This window comes from Salvia miltiorrhiza, chromosome 7 (genome assembly GCF_028751815.1).
Source record: "Salvia miltiorrhiza cultivar Shanhuang (shh) chromosome 7, IMPLAD_Smil_shh, whole genome shotgun sequence".
NCBI lineage: Eukaryota > Viridiplantae > Streptophyta > Magnoliopsida > Lamiales > Lamiaceae > Salvia > Salvia miltiorrhiza.
The window spans coordinates 40,517,536-40,539,055 of NC_080393.1; the positions used below are offsets into that span (position 1 = coordinate 40,517,536).

The following is a 21,520-nucleotide window of genomic DNA, read 5'->3' on the forward strand; positions in this document are numbered from 1 at the left end:
TGGTGGCTGATATCATTCTTCTCGCCATGAATGGAAGCAAGGACGCTCGTTTCTGGAAACATTCTGTCAGTGGAAATGTTTCTGCTGCGTTGGCCTTCTCGCGCAAAGGTCATAGGTTCCCGGAGGTCAATTGGGGAAAATGGATCTGGGAACCTTTCATTCTTGTGAGGCGCTCGATTCTTTGCTGGAGAGTTATCCATGGGCGTCTTCCCACTCTTTGTATTCTCATTAGACAGGGCATGGTTGGACCTAATGGTTGCGCTATCTGCTATAAATGCGATGAATCCATTTCTCATGTTTTATGGAGTTGTTCGAAAGTGAAGCCTATTTGGAAGTAGGGGTGAGCATTCGGTTATATGGTTCGGCTTTTACTAAAACCAAACCAAACCATATTTTTTTCGGTTAGAAAAAAAAATCGAACCGAACCGAATTAACCGAACAACCCGAACCGAATTAACCAAAATTTTTTTAATTAAAACCGAACCGAACCGAAAAACCGAATTAAACCGAAAAAACCCGAAAAAAAATCGAAAAAACCGAAAAACCGAAATTCTGAAACAAAACCGAAAAATCCGAAAAAAAAAATAGTAAAATTAAAAAAATCTGCTTAATTTTTTTTTACATATTATATCATTATCCATCATTCATTTAATCATTTCAAGAACAATAGAACATACATGTATATATAACAACCTAATAATTAAAATTTGCATAAGTATTGAATCCATTCATCACACTCACCAAATTAAATACTAGAACATCGATAGCCAACAAACTAAAGAGTTTCTAAATATCCATCAAATCAACAACAAATTAGCAACAAATGATCAAGGAAAGAGTCCATAATTTCAATGTTCACAAAACCACAAAACTCAAAATCAATAAACATTCGTCGAATCATCTTCAATAGCTTTCAAGTCCCAACAAATAATGGAGATTGATTAATTTGTTGGAGCTTGCACTACCAAATTTTGCATACCTACAAAAATTAACAGTAATACAAATTAGTTGTAAATCATAAAATTGAAAGCATATAAAAAATGTAGTTTAAATTTTGATATACCTTGTTCAATTTTTTGGACATCTTCATAAAGTTCCTCAACATCAACTGCGGTAGAAGAATTGCGAAGCCAATCTTGACCACAAATGAGAACCTCCACAACTTTAGGACTTAACGAACTCCTAAAAGGATCAAGTACTCGTCCTCCAGTGCTAAATGCTGCCTCTGATGCTACAGTTGAGACAGGTACTGCCAAAACATCACGAGCCACTTGGGAGAGAACGGGATATTTAGATTTATTTGTTTTCCACCATGATAAAATGTCAAATTTCAGCCCACCATTCTCAGTATCTTCCTTAAGATACTTATGAACATCATTACCATCCTTATGGTGAAATGTTTGGTATATATCCCCCAACATTTTCATCGCATTCTTTATTGTCTCACTATCATCGACTTCAACACTTGGCAACTCAATTTCTCTATGCTCATCAATATTTTCTGTAACAATTGGTTGCTTGTAATCACCACACATAGCAACCAATTCATCTTCAGCTTCTTTTGCCATAGAATCACCCAACTCATCACCATACATACCCGACAAAGCAAGTTTCACCCATTTCATTTTATATCGAGGATCAACAACAACAGCAATGAAAACCAATTTATTCATCTTCTTTGGATGTCCCCAATACTTGTCAAACTTTTCTTTCATATTCGTTGCCATCTTACTTAGTTCTTCATCTTTGCCAAGTATAAAAGCTTTCAACAAAATTTGCACCTTATAAATCTCATGGAGAAACAAGTTAGATGTAACATACAATGATCCTGAAATCTTGCAAGTTATCTCATAAAAGATTTTCAAAAAATTGAGCATCTTTCTTGCTTTCATCCAATCATACTTATTAGGCACCCCCCCTCCCTCCTCACATGCAAGATCAATTCCATATGTCGGGTCTAACACATCAAATCTAGCAAATGCTTTCTCAAATGTTATTGCAGCCTCTGTTAGGTCCAGAGGGTCTCGAATAGGTGTATGGGGGGGGAATACACCTATAGGCTATTTTTGACTTAATCTACTGACCTCAATCAGAGGGATCTCAGTCAGAGATCAAAACGAAACTTTGCATGCAAACAACGACTCCTGTTTTACTGAAATCAGTTTTGACCAACAGGGTTGATGACTGATACTGAAAGCTCTTCAGTAATGAGTTATCAGTTAAGTTATAGGAACTTAACTGATCCAAGTAAGGGCTTCAGTCGTGTTTGCAAAGATAGAGATGATATCACTCTTCCTTACTATCAGAGGATAGTTCAGTCAGATTGATATCATACGCAACGGAAATTAAACTTAGTTTCGTAATAGCCTCGGTGGAGGAGGTTGTTGGATTAAGGTTTCTCTTTGCTGTTATTCAGTATTCAGTTTTATCAATTGAAATAGCACAAGTAAGAATGTAAAACTGAAAGCTGTAAATAACACAGAGACTTTTACGTGGTTCGGAAAAACCCTTTCCTACATCCACGGTTGGTTGATCAGACCAACAATCCACTCCGCAAGTGCTTCACTGGTGCACTGCAAACCGTACCCGTGTGCTTGCCTGGTGCACACAACCGTAAACTGAAGAAAACCCTTCTTCAGCTCCCACACACCTCGCGTAGGATTTCCCTGCTAAGCACACCTCGTGCTCAGACTTTTCACTCAGAGTTCAGAGTACCTTCCTGAACTCCGAACCACTCAAACACTCTTATGGGGAGGAGGTTTGAACGAGTGCCAACTATACTTACAAAGAACAAGTTCTTTGAAGCAAGTTTGACCTTTGGCTTCTGGGTAAACAGATATATGCCTAGGGTCTAAGAGAATGTATGTAATCAGCAGTGACTGATTTTGGCTTTGGAATTCTCTTCTTCGATTCAAGCTTTGGGGCGGTTAAGCTTTAGGCTGAGTAGCAATTTCGGCAGAGCTTCAGCTTATGTCGTTGAATCGGTGAAGGTTGAAGTGATCCTCGAGCGCTATTTGTAGGAGAACTCTTGAATAGATCCGTTGGCGTAAATCGTCCTCAAGATTTCTTCCGTTGGAGAGGAATTCGAATTTGAGCTGAGGCTTCAATCTTCGAGGTTCCTTGTCTGTATGGAAACGGCTCTCTTTGATGGACAGGAGATGTGACATCTCTGAAAAGTAACCACCAGATAGGAATGACCTCTGCAGAGATAAGATATTTTGAGATCTCTGCATTTAATGCGGCTGTACTTGTGCGTACGTGGCTTCCTCTGAACGTTGGAAGATCAGTCCTAGGTGGAATGTTCAACTGATACTTGACTTTAGTATCAGTTCTTCGCGCGCATTAAATAATCAGTCTTCAACTGATTCTTCAACTGATACTTCAGTTGGTATCTGCAGTCTTCAGTCTTCAGTCTTCGTTCTTCAGTCTTCAGTCTTCAGTCTTCGACACCGCAACTAAACTAGAAACGAACTCAAACACTTCAGTTCAAAACGATTCTAGTCTATTACATATAAGTCCTATGAATTTTGGTATCATCAAAACAAGGGTTAGGATATTCCACAAGGTTCCCAACAATTTCCCCCTTTTTGATGATGCCAAAACCACACAGCAGTTCTAGACAGCAAAAAGACTGAACTCACAGTACAAGTTCTAAACAAGGGGTGAAAACAGTTCCCCCTTAACAATAGAACCTAAAAACTTGTACTTAGAGCAAGAACGAAAACAGTTCTAAAACAAAACATAAAGAAGACAGAAAATCCATAATCAGAGCCTGGACAAAGAGTCATTGTCTTCAGGTTGAGATCAATAAGAAGTTCATTTCATTAAAGAAGACTGATAAGCCATCAGTCGAGGTACAGGACAAGACTTACATTGGAGTAAAACGAAAAACAAAAACATCATGGGAAACCCATGGACTCCAGTAGTCTGCTTGGCTGCGCCTTGAACTTCTTGATCTTCATCTTCTGTCTTCATGTCTTCATGTTCCTAAGCTTGTTCCACTCTCACTTGTGTTCCGTTGAATTGAGGTCTCTTCCTCTTGGAGAATCTTCCTCATGATCATCGGATGAAAAGGATGATCATTTTGCTTGATCGTCTTCAGTCTTTTGAGAATAAGTCTCTTAAGAATTTCCCCCTTTTTGGCAACATCAAAAAGGTGGGATTTTGACTGAAGGATGAAGCTAAGACCACTGCGTGGAAACAGAATCGCAGAATGGTCCAGAGAAAGATGCTGAGGGTCAGAGGTAAACGGAGAACGCGGAGGGTTTAGAAAAGAAAAATGAAGAGTGAGGAGAGGAGGGAGGAAGGAGACGGAGAACGGGGTGGGATCAGGTTTGCATGGCTCTCGAGACTGGGAAGAAGAGAGCAGCAATCATGCAAACCAAAGAAGGTTGAGGAGAGGGTTGATGGTGAAGAGAAAGAAGCACATGAGGAGAAGTGTGTGGAGGAGGAAAATCGAATCAGTGGCTATCGTGAGGATAGACACTGTCGATGTGGCACCGGTTGACAATGAGCTCCTGCTCATTGTTGTTGCTTGGCATCGAAGCTCCACAGTGGGCAAGAGGCCTTTTTGTGAAGACGATGAAGTCTGTGTTAATTCAGACAAATACTTCAATCCGATGCACCGGGCATGAGAATGGAAGACGCTCGCTTCGCTGGATACAAGTGAGGGTAGAGCAAACTTTGACGCCGGAGAGACGTTGAGATCCAGTGGAAGGGTCCGGTGAAGACAAGGTATGTGAGCGTCATTCTTTCACTCCATGACTTTGCAGTCATAGATTTCTCCTTTAGTCGGAATAATTTTTCTCTGCAACTTTTGGAAAGATTGAAAATTTTTCTCACAGTGAAGGCTGTGGAGAGTTGTTAGTTGATGCAGAAAAATCGTGAAGACAGCATGGTATAAATAGACAAGATTTGAACCATGTATGAAGATGAAAGGTTTTTCGAAAACTGTGCCTAAAATACAATTGAAGAGAAAATTCACGTCCGCCGTCACTGCGAGGGACTGTGTCCTCAAAAAGTTGAAAGGCATCATAACATTCTGTCATGTCAATGAGCTTTTCAAGAAATTTTATTGCGGAGGCAAAAAGGTTGGAAAGATTTTTGGCAATAAGATCAGGACAAGTTCAATCAAAATAGATTTTCACTTTATAAAAATCTTGTCCTTCTCGGATATTCCATTTTCCAACAATTTCCAACAATCAGTTAAAGTTTTTGAAAGAAACTGATCAGTTAGAGAAAAGATTTTGAACTAAAAACTTAAAGCTCTTAACTGAAATAACTGATTTTGAAAGAGCAAGTATTTAAAATACTTACTGATCAACTGAACATCGTAGTCAGTTGATACCACTTGATCCTGGTTGATTCATCAGGACGACTTCTTCTTCAGATGAGCATTCGGACTTCATTGCTTTCCATGTCGGCGATCGTTGAATCATCAGTTGGTTGACCACCAGTCAGCAAGACTGTTTGAGAAAATCTTCAAACACAGCATCACTCTTCAGGGTTGATGAGGCCGATCTTTGCACATAGATCATTGAACCTCTCTTCTGGAAGAGCCTTGGTCAGCAGGTCCGCTCTCTGAATAGCAGTGGGAATCCATTCCACAAAGACATTCTTCTTTTCGACATGATCACGAATGAAGTGATGTCGAATTTCAATGTGCTTTACTCTGGTGTGGTGAACTGGATTCTGGGAGATTGCAATAGCACTGGAGCTGTCGCAATAGATAGGAACTTCCTTTTCGTCGATCCCATAGTCCTTTAGTTGATGGACTAACCACAGGATTTGTGAGCAGCAGCTTCCGGCAGCAACATATTCAGCTTCAGTTGTAGAGGAGGCGACTGAAGTCTGCTTCTTTGAAAACCAAGAAATGAGCTTGTTGCCTAGGAATTGACATGTTCCGGAGGTTGATTTGCGATCAAGCTTGCATCCACCGAAGTCTGAATCTGAATATCCGGTGAGGTTGGTGTCGTCGTCTGCTGGATACCACAATCCTAAATTGCGCGTGCCTTTTAGATATCTTAGAATCCGCTTTGCTGTATCCAAATGAGCTTCCTTAGGATCAGATTGATATCTTGCACATACCCCGACTGCAAATGCGATATCTGGTCTGCTCGCAGTCAAATACAGCAAAGATCCAATGATTTCTCTGTACTTCTTCGAAGAGACAGAGTTTCCTTCTGAACCTGGATCAACTTTCCAGTTTGTGTTCATTAGGATCTTGACTGACTTCATGTGTGAATACCGAACTTGGCGATCAGTTCCTTGGCATACTTGGACTGGCTGATCACTCTTCAGGGTTGATGAGGCCGATCTTTGCACATAGATCATTGAACCTCTCTTCTGGAAGAGCCTTGGTCAGCAGGTCCGCTCTCTGAATAGCAGTGGGAATCCATTCCACAAAGACATTCTTCTTTTCGACATGATCACGAATGAAGTGATGTCGAATTTCAATGTGCTTTACTCTGGTGTGGTGAACTGGATTCTGGGAGATTGCAATAACACTGGAGCTGTCGCAATAGATAGGAACTTCCTTTTCGTCGATCCCATAGTCCTGGATTTGTGAGCAGCAGCTTCCGGCAGCAACATATTCAGCTTCAGTTGTAGAGGTGGCGACTGAAGTCTGCTTCTTTGAAAACCAAGAAATGAGCTTGTTGCCTAGGAATTGACATGTTCCGGAGGTTGATTTGCGATCAAGCTTGCATCCACCGAAGTCTGAATCTGAATATCCGGTGAGCTTGGTGTCGTCGTCTGCTGGATACCACAATCTTAAATTGGGCGTGCCTTTTAGATATCTTAGAATCCGCTTTGCTGCATCCAAATGAGCTTCCTTAGGATCTGATTGATATCTTGCACATACCCCGACTGCAAATGCGATATCTGGTCTGCTCGCAGTCAAATACAGCAAAGATCCAATGATTTCTCTGTACTTCTTCGAAGATACAGAGTTTCCTTCTGAACCTGGATCAACTTTCCAGCTTGTGTTCATTGGGATCTTGACTGACTTCATGTGCTGAATACCGAATTTGGTGATCAGTTCCTTGGCATACTTGGACTGGCTGATCACTCTTCAGGGTTGATGAGGCCGATCTTTGCACATAGATCATTGAACCTCTCTTCTGGAAGAGCCTTGGTCAGCAGGTCCGCTCTCTGAATAGCAGTGGGAATCCATTCCACAGAGACATTCTTCTTTTCGACATGATCACGAATGAAGTGATGTCGAATTTCAATGTGCTTTACTCTGGTGTGGTGAACTGGATTCTGGGAGATTGCAATAGCACTGGAGCTGTCGCAATAGATAGGAACTTCCTTTTCGTCGATCCCATAGTTCTTTAGTTGATGGACTAACCACAGGATTTGTGAGCAGCAGCTTCCGGCAGCAACATATTCAGCTTCAGTTGTAGAGGTGGCAACTGAAGTCTGCTTCTTTGAAAACCAAGAAATGAGCTTGTTGCCTAGGAATTGACATGTTCCGGAGGTTGATTTGCGATCAAGCTTGCATCCACCGAAGTCTGAATCTGAATATCCGGTGAGCTTGATGTCGTCGTTTGCTGGATACCACAATCCTAAATTGGGCGTGCCTTTTAGATTTCTCAGAATCCGCTTTGCTGCATCCAAATGAGCTTCCTTAGGATCTGATTGATATCTTGCACATACCCCGTGTCACAGCCCGATTCCCAATGCTAGTGATAGCGGGGTACGAGTATCGATACGACTATTTTTAAAAGAATAGAAGATAAGATGTATAGGCCAAACATCAAGCGGAAGCTCGCATCATAGGTATTAAGAGAATCAACGTAAATGAACCCAAGGGTAAAATCGTCAACGTCGTTATAACTTTTTAATTATCAGGAATTTCCCAAACAAAAATAGAACGGGTATAGCTCATTTTTCATCAGGAAGCATAAAAAGCAGAGTATCGCAGCAAAAGGCGAACCGATTATATGTATGGAGACACATAACCGTGAGTATATTGCTTGATTCAAAAGAAAACATAGTAACATTTCACTAAGGTTTTATCAATGTCAGAAGGAAAACAAAGTATCTCGTCCTTATGTCTCTATCTTCAAAGGAAAGCTACAAAGAAACTTCCTCAATGAAACCGTCCCCACCAGCACCAGTCCAATCTCACTCCATTACTTAGCATGCACATTTAGAAATATATGCAGGGCGTGAGTAATAATACTCAGTGGGCAAACGCCGAAGAAACATCATAGAAGGCACTCTTAGAGCTATATGTTTGAAACTTGCCACAACATCAGCAATACACAGAAATACGTCAACATAAAAGAACCAGTGCATGCAGTTTTAAACATCATAACATCATAAAGAAATGACTGCAGTCAAATATCTTAACATGTATGTACCACATCTACAACTCATCATTATTATCGGTACTGAGAAGTAGGCCTCCCTCTCAAGTACCGTGACCGGCCGACCCGAAGACAGCTCACAGTCACCTCTGTGCACAAAATCCCGCTTGTGGCAGGACCGAATTCGTCTCATCAGTAGAGGGGGTAACATACAAGCTTAACATCAAAATTTGGCAAGTCAAACAGTTCTCAAACATCATTTATCTCAATCATTTGATAAACTCATAAATATCATCATCAATCATTTTAGAAAGCTCATACGATAAACGTATACTCAAAATATTGCCCACCTGGAGTACTTCGCTTAAGCTCGGATAGGAAATAGGTGACTTACTTCTTCGTCTTGCTCGGGTCTTCATGAATCATCAACATCATCACGAAAGTTCATGTGATAAAACAAACCTTAGTTAGAACTCATTACTAAAATCCAAACTCGTCTCAACAATAACTTCTCACTCAACGTCTATTTATCCAGTAAAACTAAATCCCTAGGCATACTCGACTTCTAAGGATTCACACGTCTTACTCTCGATTTAACACTCAACTCGGACCATACTCATAGCAAACAAGCACATAGGCATACAACTTCACATAAGCATGCAACTTCACATATAAACATATCACAAACAAGCAACATGTGTTTGACTCGGAGACCAGAGCAGAGAAATGCTCGGTGTCAGGGTGGAAAAACTCAGCAGAGCAGAGCAGACTAGCTCGGCAGAGCAGAGAAGAAATACTCGCCAGAGCAGAGGAATGCTCGCCAAAGTAAAGGAATAAAATTTACGTCAGGGCAGAGAAATGAACTCTTAGTCATAGCAGAGGAATGACGAACTCTCTATCGCCAGAGGAATGGCGAACTCTCGAGTCAAGGCAGAGAAATGGGAAGCCAGAGAAATCAAACATCAGAGGAATCGATCGTCAGAGGAATCGATCGTCAGAGGAATCGATCGTCAGAGGAATCGATCGTCAGAGAAATCGATCGTCAGAGGAGAGAAATGCCGAACTCTCTGTTATTCCAGAGAAATGAATTCGCTGGCAGGGTAGCGGAGAAATGAATTCTCTGGCCTACTAGCGGGGAAACGAACTCTCTAGCGTACCCGCGAGGAAACGAACTCGGTAGAGCAGAACAAGACTCAAAGCAGAACAGCGCCATCAAGAGCAACCTCGAAAACTCATCAACTTTTCATTCTCAAAATTCATCAAACACTCTCAAACATCAAAAATTACTATCACTCAACATCTTAGCTAACTCAAAACTCATTTAAACTCTACATTCATCAACATCACGTTAATCATTTCATTTTTTTCATGCTCATCATCAACTTCGTCATTCAAGACATAACTTCAGGGATTTTCCCAAAAATCTTATATCAAACTAAATTTTGTAAAAACTCATATCTCAAGACTAAATTTTGCAAAACACATCTTTATCACCTCAAATCATCACATATTTCACATTTCTCACCCCAATTTTAGAAAAGAACCAGAAAGATCTTTAAAGGGCATGAACCCTAATTTTTGAAAATGAAGAAAAAGGAGGAGGGGGAGTTTCTCATGCGTCAATCATCCAAAAGATTAAAACACTTACTCAAGTAGTTTTCGAGAAAAGGAAAATCTTCTCTTTATTCTTCAAGCATTAAACTCCACTAATCTTCTTGAATCAAGAGTAGAAAGTGTTTAAGGACTAGATTTAGTGGAGGATTTCATCATAGTTGCGTCTTTTAGAAGCTCGAGCTTGGTCTCCAATGGAGGAGAGAAAGAATGGCGTAAGGGGGAGAGAAGAGAGTAAAGGGCCGAAAATGATGAGAATGACGGAAAGAGAGAGAAGAATCTTACCCCTTAAGATAAGTAGCATTAAATGCTCAAATAGTATCTTGTCTCCCCCTTAGCAGCAAGTCTCATCCGCCAATTATCCACATGTGGGAAAAGAGATTATAAAAATTGGTAGTGAGTGTGGGAATGTGTGCGGTGGTAATTTAAAATTATGTACTACCACAATTACTCAAACATAAATACACACATATCAGATAAATCACATAACGTCAATTAAATAGCTCACAAAGCTATCACATTAAAACGGATTATCACTCGTCATTAATCTAATCGTCACTCTAGCTCAATCCTCTTTATAGAGACTCTCAATCACTACCTCGACTCTATCTCTCGTCTTTCATCTCAACATCAGAAATCAATTTACATCTCTATTTTACTCATTTTACCATCCATCGATAACTCAAGGGTTCTCTCCCTCTCTTCCTCGACTCTATGTCAAACTCATTATTCCTATTTTCTTAATAGGACAGTCAATCTCTGATAGCTCGATATCCGGTAGTCGGAAGTAAAATCTCAACTCAATTCAATCAGCATCTCTAACTCGACTCGTTTCTCAAATCTCATCACTCTAACTCCATCATTGGTTTGTCCACTCATAACTCATAATCTCGCATCTCGACATCTCAGTATTCTCAATAGTGTTAAACATTATATCCCAACATAAGGAAAAGTACGGGGTGTTACATCCTACCCCCCTTAAAAGAAATTTCGTCCCGAAATTTGAGTTATTCCCCTTCGGGAAAAAGCTCTTGGTACTCCTCTTTCATCTTTTCTTCAAGCTCTGGGGGAATACACTCCCGCTGAATTTCAAGTAGCCCGTCAAATGTGACTATCAATTTCTTCTACGCTTCCCAAACTTCGCTTTTTAGCCATCTAGGGTTTTGTGCCTTGCTGCTTTAAACATCCGCTTACAACCATCTTTTCTTCAATTTCCCATGTTGACTCTCTTGATCGTGATGTCTCCATTGGATTTTCACCAAAGGAAATGACTTGTTCCTCCATCGTTGGATCTTCCGGTCCAGTATAGCATCAAGTCGCTCTTCGTAGCTCAAAACTGGTACCAGGGGCTCTTCTTCTTGATGGATGACGTGTTTTGGATCAAACACGTACTTTCTCAGTTGAGAAACATGGAAAACATCTTGGACGTTCACGAAGCTCGGAGGTAACGCTAGTTTATAGGCTACTTGGCCTACTTTTTCTAATACATCATAAGGTCCTACATATCTCGGTTTGAGTCTTTCCTTAACTCGAAAATAACTCGTTCCCCGAAATAGGGAAAACTTACATAAACATCATTTCTAACGTCAAAAGAATCTATCAATGATTACTCAACTATCAGATTTCCTTCTCTCAATTTTGCTAATCGATGTCATAACTCATGGTATGTGGTCTCACTTCTATTGTGGAAGTCTCCAACAGGTGTAAATGTATGAGGCTGCCCAAGTGGCGCCCTTACGTGTTAACACATCAAACATCTTTCTACGAAGGATGCCATCCCTCGCTTTTTTTTTTTTTTACTCTCTATTCAAAACGTTGTTTCAGTCTTGGCATGTATTCATACTTTCTCTGTCAGAGCAGCGAAATCACTAGACCAGAGCAGCGAAATCACTAGGCCAGAGGAACCGAATGCCAGGGCAGCGAAGTGAATTGCCAGAGGAATGGCTTCCGCTCTGGCGCAGATATCTCACCTCGTCATAAACTTGTGTTTATATCTCCGCGTTCTCATCTCATCAAAAGTGTAACTCTAATGCTCAATATCCCTATTTACCATCATAACTCCATCTCATTTTAATTTAATCTCATATCTCGGTACCGTAGTACTCTCTGTAGTGTATCGACACTACTACTACTCATCAAAGTACGGGTTCGCTCGTGATTTCACTCTTCAGCTCTTCTTTATTAGGCACACATAATTTCTCTTAAAACAAGAATGGCGTTGTCTGCCGCCTCTTAATAATTCTCTACTCTCTCGGTTCGAATCTTCATTCGCAACCTTTCCATCTTTTATCCTTCTCTGCCAGAGCAGAGGAATCGTGATTTCTCTGTCAGAGCAGAGGAATCGGCGTCAGCTCTGTCTAAAGCAAAGACCGCTCAAAACATAACTCTCTTGGCAGAACAGAGCTTCTCGGCCGTAAGTCTGGTGTAATGCTTGACTCATCCTAAAACACCTAGCGGATGGACTCGAATTTATACGAGGTCGTCCTAGGGCGGTAAGGTGACTCAAGTCGTCTCTCAAGGAAGGCTTAGCAGGGCTTTAACTGTGCTACTCACAAGAAATAGAAATAAAACCTAAACACTCTAATCGGGTAGATTGGGTCTGACACTCTCTCTTTAAATCTAGGCGTAATTAAAAAAAGCTTGCGAATTATCTAATGCCGAATAAACAGAAAGCATATATAAATCTATCTAGGCGAACGATAGGAAGCAGATTAAGAATGCAGGAAAGCCAATAAACCTAGGGCTCTGAACTAGCAATCTAGAAAGCAATAGTAAATCAACAATCATAAACACTAGTTATCTAGGCGAGATAAACGAACAAGCAATTCATTGAATAAACACGAAGCAACAATAATCTATGCAGAGGAAATAAACTACCTTTCAATTCTAAAGAAAACATAAACAAAGTTCTTACAGCGAGAACGATTCAAAACTTCAATCCGATGTGAAGAAAACTAACTTGATCTTCAATCCATAAAGCTAAAGATGTTTGATGATGTTTTAACTACTCTAAAACTAAGGAAAAACAAGGGAAAATCGTCTGGAGGCTGCTGGGGTCGAGAGTGGGGGAAGAAACCCCAAAAAAAGGGGTTTTAAACCCTAAAAAACGTAACTGCCAGACCGCGCAGGCGGCCGCCGCCTATGCCCTTCGCAGAATGGGCACGGCGGGCGCCGCCTCCCGGCGGGCACCGGCCACTGCACTGCACAGTGTTTTTGTTTTGATCCGTTCTCCCTCGTTTCAAGTCGGATTTTAGATCCGTTTTCGCCTACAAACTCATATCGAGACGAACTTCGATTCTTCTTCAGACCATTCAACTAAATCCTGACTTTATTTTTGCCAACATATCAATCAATTTGAGCATAAGATCCTGAGACAACAAAATTAGCACAAAAGCTCAAATCAATCAACTCTTGAGTGAAAGAGACCAAAATAAAAGTCAATATAAGATGTACAAACTCACAAAATCATCACAAAATAGGGCTAAACAACCCCCCCACACTTAATTCCTTGCTTGTCCTCAAGCAACAATCACAGCATCGACAGAAAATCCTCCAGCGATTCTTCTCACCAAGCAAACACAACCAATCCAAGTCCTTCAAGATATCAATGTCCCCCAAACAAGTGTTCAAAGCTAAGATTTAAAAATGCAACAACAAGGTGATACAACTCAATCCGATCAGACCCAATTCTCCGCTAAGGGTGAATTTTCTAATGCAATTTCCTTTACAATCATATCTCATTCCTTTTTCATATTCTTTCACTTTTCCCGTTACATTTCTCTCTTTTCTTTTTGGGGTCAAGTTATTTTCGCTCTTAATAGATGGGCCATAAATCACGAGATTGCACTTTTGGAGGTGATCCAAAATGTTCTCGTGTGGTTTCCCATGCTCATAATGAAATCATTAGAGGAGTAGAGACCCAGACTATCAGAAACTCAACAACCAACCAAACAATTCAAAACAGAGACAGATATTAGGAAATTGGACTGAAAACACTCCCCTTAGCATCTACCGGACAAATCACGTCAAGAGTTGCTCATCAGGGTGTTGCACCAAAACCTTAAACTAATTACACTTCATTGGGAACAAATCAATCAAGAAAAACAAGGATAACAAACCACACAGACACAATCGAGAATCGCCAATGAACCACTATCAACATGCGATGCACTTAAAAACAAGCAAGAAAACAAGACAAGGGGACCATTCGCCCCAACACAAGAAAGCCCAAGAACACAACAAGAAAACACCCACAGGATTTACAAATACCAACAAACACCCCCCCCCCCACACTTAAAATCTGGCACTGTCCTCAGTGCAAACAAAAAGAGGGGTGAAAGAGGAAACTTCCCTAAATACCGATCCAATGGTGAGTCTGTAGTGTCCCACGATGTCTGCCCAACTCTCATCCCAAGAACAGGCACTCTCCAACGCAACAACCTGCACCAACAACAGAAACAATAAAACACAACACAAACAAAACGAAAGAAAAACGAAACAAGAAAAAGCAAGAAAACATGGGTTGCCTCCCATGCAGCGCTAGTTTTTAAGTCACCAGCCCGACTAAGAGAACCCCTTAACCAAAATCCGATTGAAGCTCCAGCTGCCTTAGCGCCCTTGTAAACACATCTTCTTGAATTGCAGCTGCGGGTCCTCCAAATGAGTCCTCCATGCTCATATCCTGGAATGGCCCTCTATCCACACATCCAACGGAGTTGAGTGACTCAACCTCATCAAGCTTTTCTTCAAATAACAAGGCACACAGAAGGCCTTGCTCTTTATCATCTTCCTCTTGCAGCTTATCCAGAAATTCCTGCTCAATGTCAGCCTCGTCCTGCAAATTAGCAAGGAATTCCTCCACAATCTCGTCCTCCTCCTGTAACTTATCAAGAAAATCCTGCACAATACAGTCCTCATCCAAAACATCAAAAGTTTCAACATAAGAGCAGCTTTGAATTAAGGAAGTGGAAGGAGTAGGTTTTTCATCAAAAGTTGAGAATGTTACCGCTCTACCTGCCCCTGCCATACTCACAGTTCCCGTACTCACATCGATGCGAGTCTGGGTGGTGGCCATAAAAGGTCGGCCAAGTAGCACGAGATGCCCATTCTCGCCTCTAATCCCTTTTCCCACATCAAGTACAACAAAATCAGCTAAAACATTAATTCCCCTCACAACCACCTCAACATCCTCAACAAGGCCTCGTGGGCTGCTAATGGACCCGTCAGCTAGCTCTATCTTAATATTCGTGCATTTCAGCTCTTTATTTCCCAATTTCTCAAAAATATCAAGCGGCATCAAATTGACTGCCGCGCCCAAATCAAGCATTCCTAAGGCCTTTTCAACCCCACCTAAGCTAATATCAAAAATAAAACTACCTGGATCTCCTTGCTTAGGTGGTGGTTGTTCTGGTGCAGCAGTGACAGATGGCAGTGGCTCACTGGGGCATTGGGTAGTTCTGATTGCTTGCACGGTTTTGCTCCTCCATTTCCCCATGGTTATTGGGGCATTTTCCTTGATCACCGTCACGGCGTGAGCTTGATGCGGCTGTTGATCCTGGTTTGGGAACTTCCCACTCGGCTGGTCTTGCTGCAGCTGATTCAATGCTCCAGTTAGCTGCCCAACTGTAGTCTCGAGGCGCTTGATAGTGGCACTCTGAGCCTCCATCGCCTGTTTGCTAGCTTGCATGAAAGCTTGCATCTGATCTTCAAATAAGGGGGCTGGAGGTTGGTGCTGCTGAGGTGGGTAGAGTTGCTGCTGTGGTTGCTGTTGCTGATGTGGTTGAGGGTAATACTGCTGCTGAGGGAATGAGGGCTGTTGTTGAGATGGGTAGAACTGCTGCTGGTTCTGATACCCCAATTGCTGTGGAGGTCGGGGGAACTGATTGCCTTGGTTTGATCCCGACCCTTGGCCAGAGCCTTGGTTTCTCCATCCCGAATTCTGCTCATTTCTCCAACCAGAGTTGGAGCTTTGTTGCCCTTGATTCAAGATGGGCCTCTGTTCAAATTGAGGCCTTCCCGGATAGCCCTGAACAGCATAGACCTTTGCTCCTCCTTCAAGTGTGAATTCCCCCATTCGATGGCACGAGTTGGTTCCATGACCAAAATCGCCACATATGTCACATCATTCTGCTGGTGGCGCGTGAACTGGTGGGGTCTCTGCTTGGTTCATTCTGAGGTGTTGTACTTGCCTCATCAAGTCCGCCACTTGCTTCTGAAGCTCATTGTTGGGAGCAACTGCATTGGCTTCAACCCTCCTTCCTCTAACTGATTTCTGTTGAGAACTCGCGGCAAGTGTTTCGAAGATCTCCTTAAGCTCATCAGCCGTCTTCCGGGCAATGTTGCCCCCTACTGTACTGTCCACCATGAACTGTGCCATCTGAATCAATCCGTCATAGAAGAACTGCATCAACATGACGGGTGCTAACTGGTGCTGCGGGCACTGGCGGAGGAGCTCTTGAAATCTCTCCCAAGCCTCGTGGAGAGGCTCGTCAGCTCCTTGCATGAAGTTCATTATTTGGCTCCTAATCTCCTGTGTCTTGTGATTAGGGTAGTATTTGAGCATGAACTTCTCACACGCCTCTCCCCATGTAGTGATGGAGTTCGGCGGCAAGGACAATAACCACGTTCTCGCCCGGTCCTTGAGTGCATAAGGTAAGCACTTGAGCCTCAACTGATCCTCGGTGAGCTCCAACAGTGGGAAGGTCTACACTTGAGTGCAGAAGTCGCGGATAAACTGTAAGGCGTCCTCACTCGGCATTCCATGAAAGAGCGGCAGCAGGTTCGAGTCGTTAGGCTTCAGATTATAGTTCCGGACCGCCGTGGGAAGCACTATCGCTGAGGTGCTAGTGTTCCCAATAACCGGTCTGGAGAAATCTCCCATGTACTGTACGTTCTGCTCCGCCATAGTTTCTTGATCAGGATTTGGCCGAGCTTCATTCTCGCCTCTAATCCCTTTTCCCACATCAAGTACAACAAAATCAGCTAAAACATTAATTCCCCTCACAACCACCTCAACATCCTCAACAAGGCCTCGTGGGCTGCTAATGGACCCGTCAGCTAGCTCTATCTTAATATTCGTGCATTTCAGCTCTTTATTTCCCAATTTCTCAAAAATATCAAGCGGCATCAAATTGACTGCCGCGCCCAAATCAAGCATTCCTAAGGCCTTTTCAACCCCACCTAAGCTAATATCAAAAATAAAACTACCTGGATCTCCTTGCTTAGGTGGTGGTTGTTCTGGTGCAGCAGTGACACATGGCAGTGGCTCACTGGGGCATTGGGTAGTTCTGATTGCTTGCACGGTTTTGCTCCTCCATTTCCCCATGGTTATTGGGGCATTTTCCTTGATCACCGTCACGGCGTGAGCTTGATGCGGCTGTTGATCCTGGTTTGGGAACTTCCCACTCGGCTGGTCTTGCTGCAGCTGATTCAATGCTCCAGTTAGCTGCCCAACTGTAGTCTCGAGGCGCTTGATAGTGGCACTCTGAGCCTCCATCGCCTGTTTGCTAGCTTGCATGAAAGCTTGCATCTGATCTTCAAATAAGGGGGCTGGAGGTTGGTGCTGCTGAGGTGGGTAGAGTTGCTGCTGTGGTTGCTGTTGCTGATGTGGTTGAGGGTAATACTGCTGCTGAGGGAATGAGGGCTGTTGTTGAGATGGGTAGAACTGCTGCTGGTTCTGATACCCCAATTGCTGTGGAGGTCGGGGGAACTGATTGCCTTGGTTTGATCCCGACCCTTGGCCAGAGCCTTGGTTTCTCCATCCCGAATTCTGCTCATTTCTCCAACCAGAGTTGGAGCTTTGTTGCCCTTGATTCAAGATGGGCCTCTGTTCAAATTGAGGCCTTCCCGGATAGCCCTGAACAGCATAGACCTCTGCTCCTCCTTCAAGTGTGAATTCCCCCATTCGATGGCACGAGTTGGTTCCATGACCAAAATCGCCACATATGTCACATCCTTCTGCTGGTGGCGCGTGAACTGGTGGGGTCTCTGCTTGGTTCATTCTGAGGTGTTGTACTTGCCTCATCAAGTCCGCCACTTACTTCTGAAGCTCATTGTTGGGAGCAACTGCATTGGCTTCAACCCTCCTTCCTCTAACTGATTTCTGTTGAGAACTCGCGGCAAGTGTTTCGAAGATCTCCTTAAGCTCATCAGCCGTCTTCCGGGCAATGTTGCCCCCTACTGTACTGTCCACCATGAACTGTGCCATCTGAATCAATCCGTCATAGAAGAACTGCATCAACATGACGGGTGCTAACTGGTGCTGCGGGCACTGGCGGAGGAGCTCTTGAAATCTCTCCCAAGCCTCGTGGAGAGGCTCGTCAGCTCCTTGCATGAAGTTCATTATTTGGCTCCTAATCTCCTGTGTCTTGTGATTAGGGTAGTATTTGAGCATGAACTTCTCACACGCCTCTCCCCATGTAGTGATGGAGTTCGGCGGCAAGGACAATAACCACGTTCTCGCCCGGTCCTTGAGTGCATAAGGTAAGCACTTGAGCCTCAACTGATCCTCGGTGAGCTCCAACAGTGGGAAGGTCTACACTTGAGTGCAGAAGTCGCGGATAAACTGTAAGGCGTCCTCACTCGGCATTCCATGAAAGAGCGGCAGCAGGTTCGAGTCGTTAGGCTTCAGATTATAGTTCCGGACCGCCGTGGGAAGCACTATCGCTGAGGTGCTAGTGTTCCCAATAACCGGTCTGGAGAAATCTCCCATGTACTGTACGTTCTGCTCCGCCATAGTTTCTTGATCAGGATTTGGCCGAGCTTCATTCTGGCCTCTAATCCCTTTTCCCACATCAAGTACAACAAAATCAGCTAAAACATTAATTCCCCTCACAACCACCTCAACATCCTCAACAAGGCCTCGTGGGCTGCTAATGGACCCGTCAGCTAGCTCTATCTTAATATTCGTGCATTTCAGCTCTTTATTTCCCAATTTCTCAAAAATATCAAGCGGCATCAAATTGACTGCCGCGCCCAAATCAAGCATTCCTAAGGCCTTTTCCTAAGCTAATATCAAAAATAAAACTACCTGGATCTCCTTGCTTAGGTGGTGGTTGTTCTGGTGCAGCAGTGACAGATGGCAGTGGCTCACTGGGGCATTGGGTAGTTCTGATTGCTTGCACGGTTTTGCTCCTCCATTTCCCCATGGTTATTGGGGCATTTTCCTTGATCACCGTCACGGCGTGAGCTTGATGCGGCTGTTGATCCTGGTTTGGGAACTTCCCACTCGGCTGGTCTTGCTGCAGCTGATTCAATGCTCCAGTTAGCTGCCCAACTGTAGTCTCGAGGCGCTTGATAGTGGCACTCTGAGCCTCCATCGCCTGTTTGCTAGCTTGCATGAAAGCTTGCATCTGATCTTCAAATAAGGGGGCTGGAGGTTGGTGCTGCTGAGGTGGGTAGAGTTGCTGCTGTGGTTGCTGTTGCTGATGTGGTTGAGGGTAATACTGCTGCTGAGGGAATGAGGGCTGTTGTTGAGATGGGTAGAACTGCTGCTGGTTCTGATACCCCAATTGCTGTGGAGGTCGGGGGAACTGATTGCCTTGGTTTGATCCCGACCCTTGGCCAGAGCCTTGGTTTCTCCATCCCGAATTCTGCTCATTTCTCCAACCAGAGTTGGAGCTTTATTGCCCTTGATTCAAGATGGGCCTCTGTTCAAATTGAGGCCTTCCCGGATAGCCCTGAACAGCATAGACCTCTGCTCCTCCTTCAAGTGTGAATTCCCCCATTCGATGGCACGAGTTGGTTCCATGACCAAAATCGCCACATATGTCACATCCTTCTGCTGGTGGCGCGTGAACTGGTGGGGTCTCTGCTTGGTTCATTCTGAGGTGTTGTACTTGCCTCATCAAGTCCGCCACTTACTTCTGAAGCTCATTGTTGGGAGCAACTGCATTGGCTTCAACCCTCCTTCCTCTAACTGATTTCTGTTGAGAACTCGCGGCAAGTGTTTCGAAGATCTCCTTAAGCTCATCAGCCGTCTTCCGGGCAATGTTGCCCCCTACTGTACTGTCCACCATGAACTGTGCCATCTGAATCAATCCGTCATAGAAGAACTGCATCAACATGACGGGTGCTAACTGGTGCTGCGGGCACTGGCGGAGGAGCTCTTGAAATCTCTCCCAAGCCTCGTGGAGAGGCTCGTCAGCTCCTTGCATGAAGTTCATTATTTGGCTCCTAATCTCCTGTGTCTTGTGATTAGGGTAGTATTTGAGCATGAACTTCTCACACGCCTCTCCCCATGTAGTGATGGAGTTCGGCGGCAAGGACAATAACCACGTTCTCGCCCGGTCCTTGAGTGCATAAGGTAAGCACTTGAGCCTCAACTGATCCTCGGTGAGCTCCAACAGTGGGAAGGTCTACACTTGAGTGCAGAAGTCGCGGATAAACTGTAAGGCGTCCTCACTCGGCATTCCATGAAAGAGCGGCAGCAGGTTCGAGTCGTTAGGCTTCAGATTATAGTTCCGGACCGCCGTGGGAAGCACTATCGCTGAGGTGCTAGTGTTCCCAATAACCGGTCTGGAGAAATCTCCCATGTACTGTACGTTCTGCTCCGCCATAGTTTCTTGATCAGGATTTGGCCGAGCTTCATTCTCGCCTCTAATCCCTTTTCCCACATCAAGTACAACAAAATCAGCTAAAACATTAATTCCCCTCACAACCACCTCAACATCCTCAACAAGGCCTCGTGGGCTGCTAATGGACCCGTCAGCTAGCTCTATCTTAATATTCGTGCATTTCAGCTCTTTATTTCCCAATTTCTCAAAAATATCAAGCGGCATCAAATTGACTGCCGCGCCCAAATCAAGCATTCCTAAGGCCTTTTCAACCCCACCTAAGCTAATATCAAAAATAAAACTACCTGGATCTCCTTGCTTAGGTGGTGGTTGTTCTGGTGCAGCAGTGACAGATGGCAGTGGCTCACTGGGGCATTGGGTAGTTCTGATTGCTTGCACGGTTTTGCTCCTCCATTTCCCCATGGTTATTGGGGCATTTTCCTTGATCACCGTCACGGCGTGAGCTTGATGCGGCTGTTGATCCTGGTTTGGGAACTTCCCACTCGGCTGGTCTTGCTGCAGCTGATTCAATGCTCCAGTTAGCTGCCCAACTGTAGTCTCGAGGCGCTTGATAGTGGCACTCTGAGCCTCCATCGCCTGTTTGCTAGCTTGCATGAAAGCTTGCATCTGATCTTCAAATAAGGGGGCTGGAGGTTGGTGCTGCTGAGGTGGGTAGAGTTGCTGCTGTGGTTGCTGTTGCTGATGTGGTTGAGGGTAATACTGCTGCTGAGGGAATGAGGGCTGTTGTTGAGATGGGTAGAACTGCTGCTGGTTCTGATACCCCAATTGCTGTGGAGGTCGGGGGAACTGATTGCCTTGGTTTGATCCCGACCCTTGGCCAGAGCCTTGGTTTCTCCATCCCGAATTCTGCTCATTTCTCCAACCAGAGTTGGAGCTTTGTTGCCCTTGATTCAAGATGGGCCTCTGTTCAAATTGAGGCCTTCCCGGATAGCCCTGAACAGCATAGACCTCTGCTCCTCCTTCAAGTGTGAATTCCCCCATTCGATGGCACGAGTTGGTTCCATGACCAAAATCGCCACA

General features: G+C 43.8%; 1 long non-coding RNA gene across 1 annotated transcript; it reads right to left on the minus strand.

Annotated features, from left to right (window-relative positions):
- Positions 1-706: 706 nt before the first annotated feature.
- On the minus strand, positions 707-1,277 carry LOC130992946 (uncharacterized). Its single transcript, XR_009091507.1, has 2 exons — positions 1,064-1,277; positions 707-979 (listed from the first exon to the last, which is right to left on the minus strand). It is a non-coding gene; the product is annotated as an uncharacterized LOC130992946 (long non-coding RNA).
- Between the last annotated feature and the right edge of the window lie 20,243 nt (positions 1,278-21,520).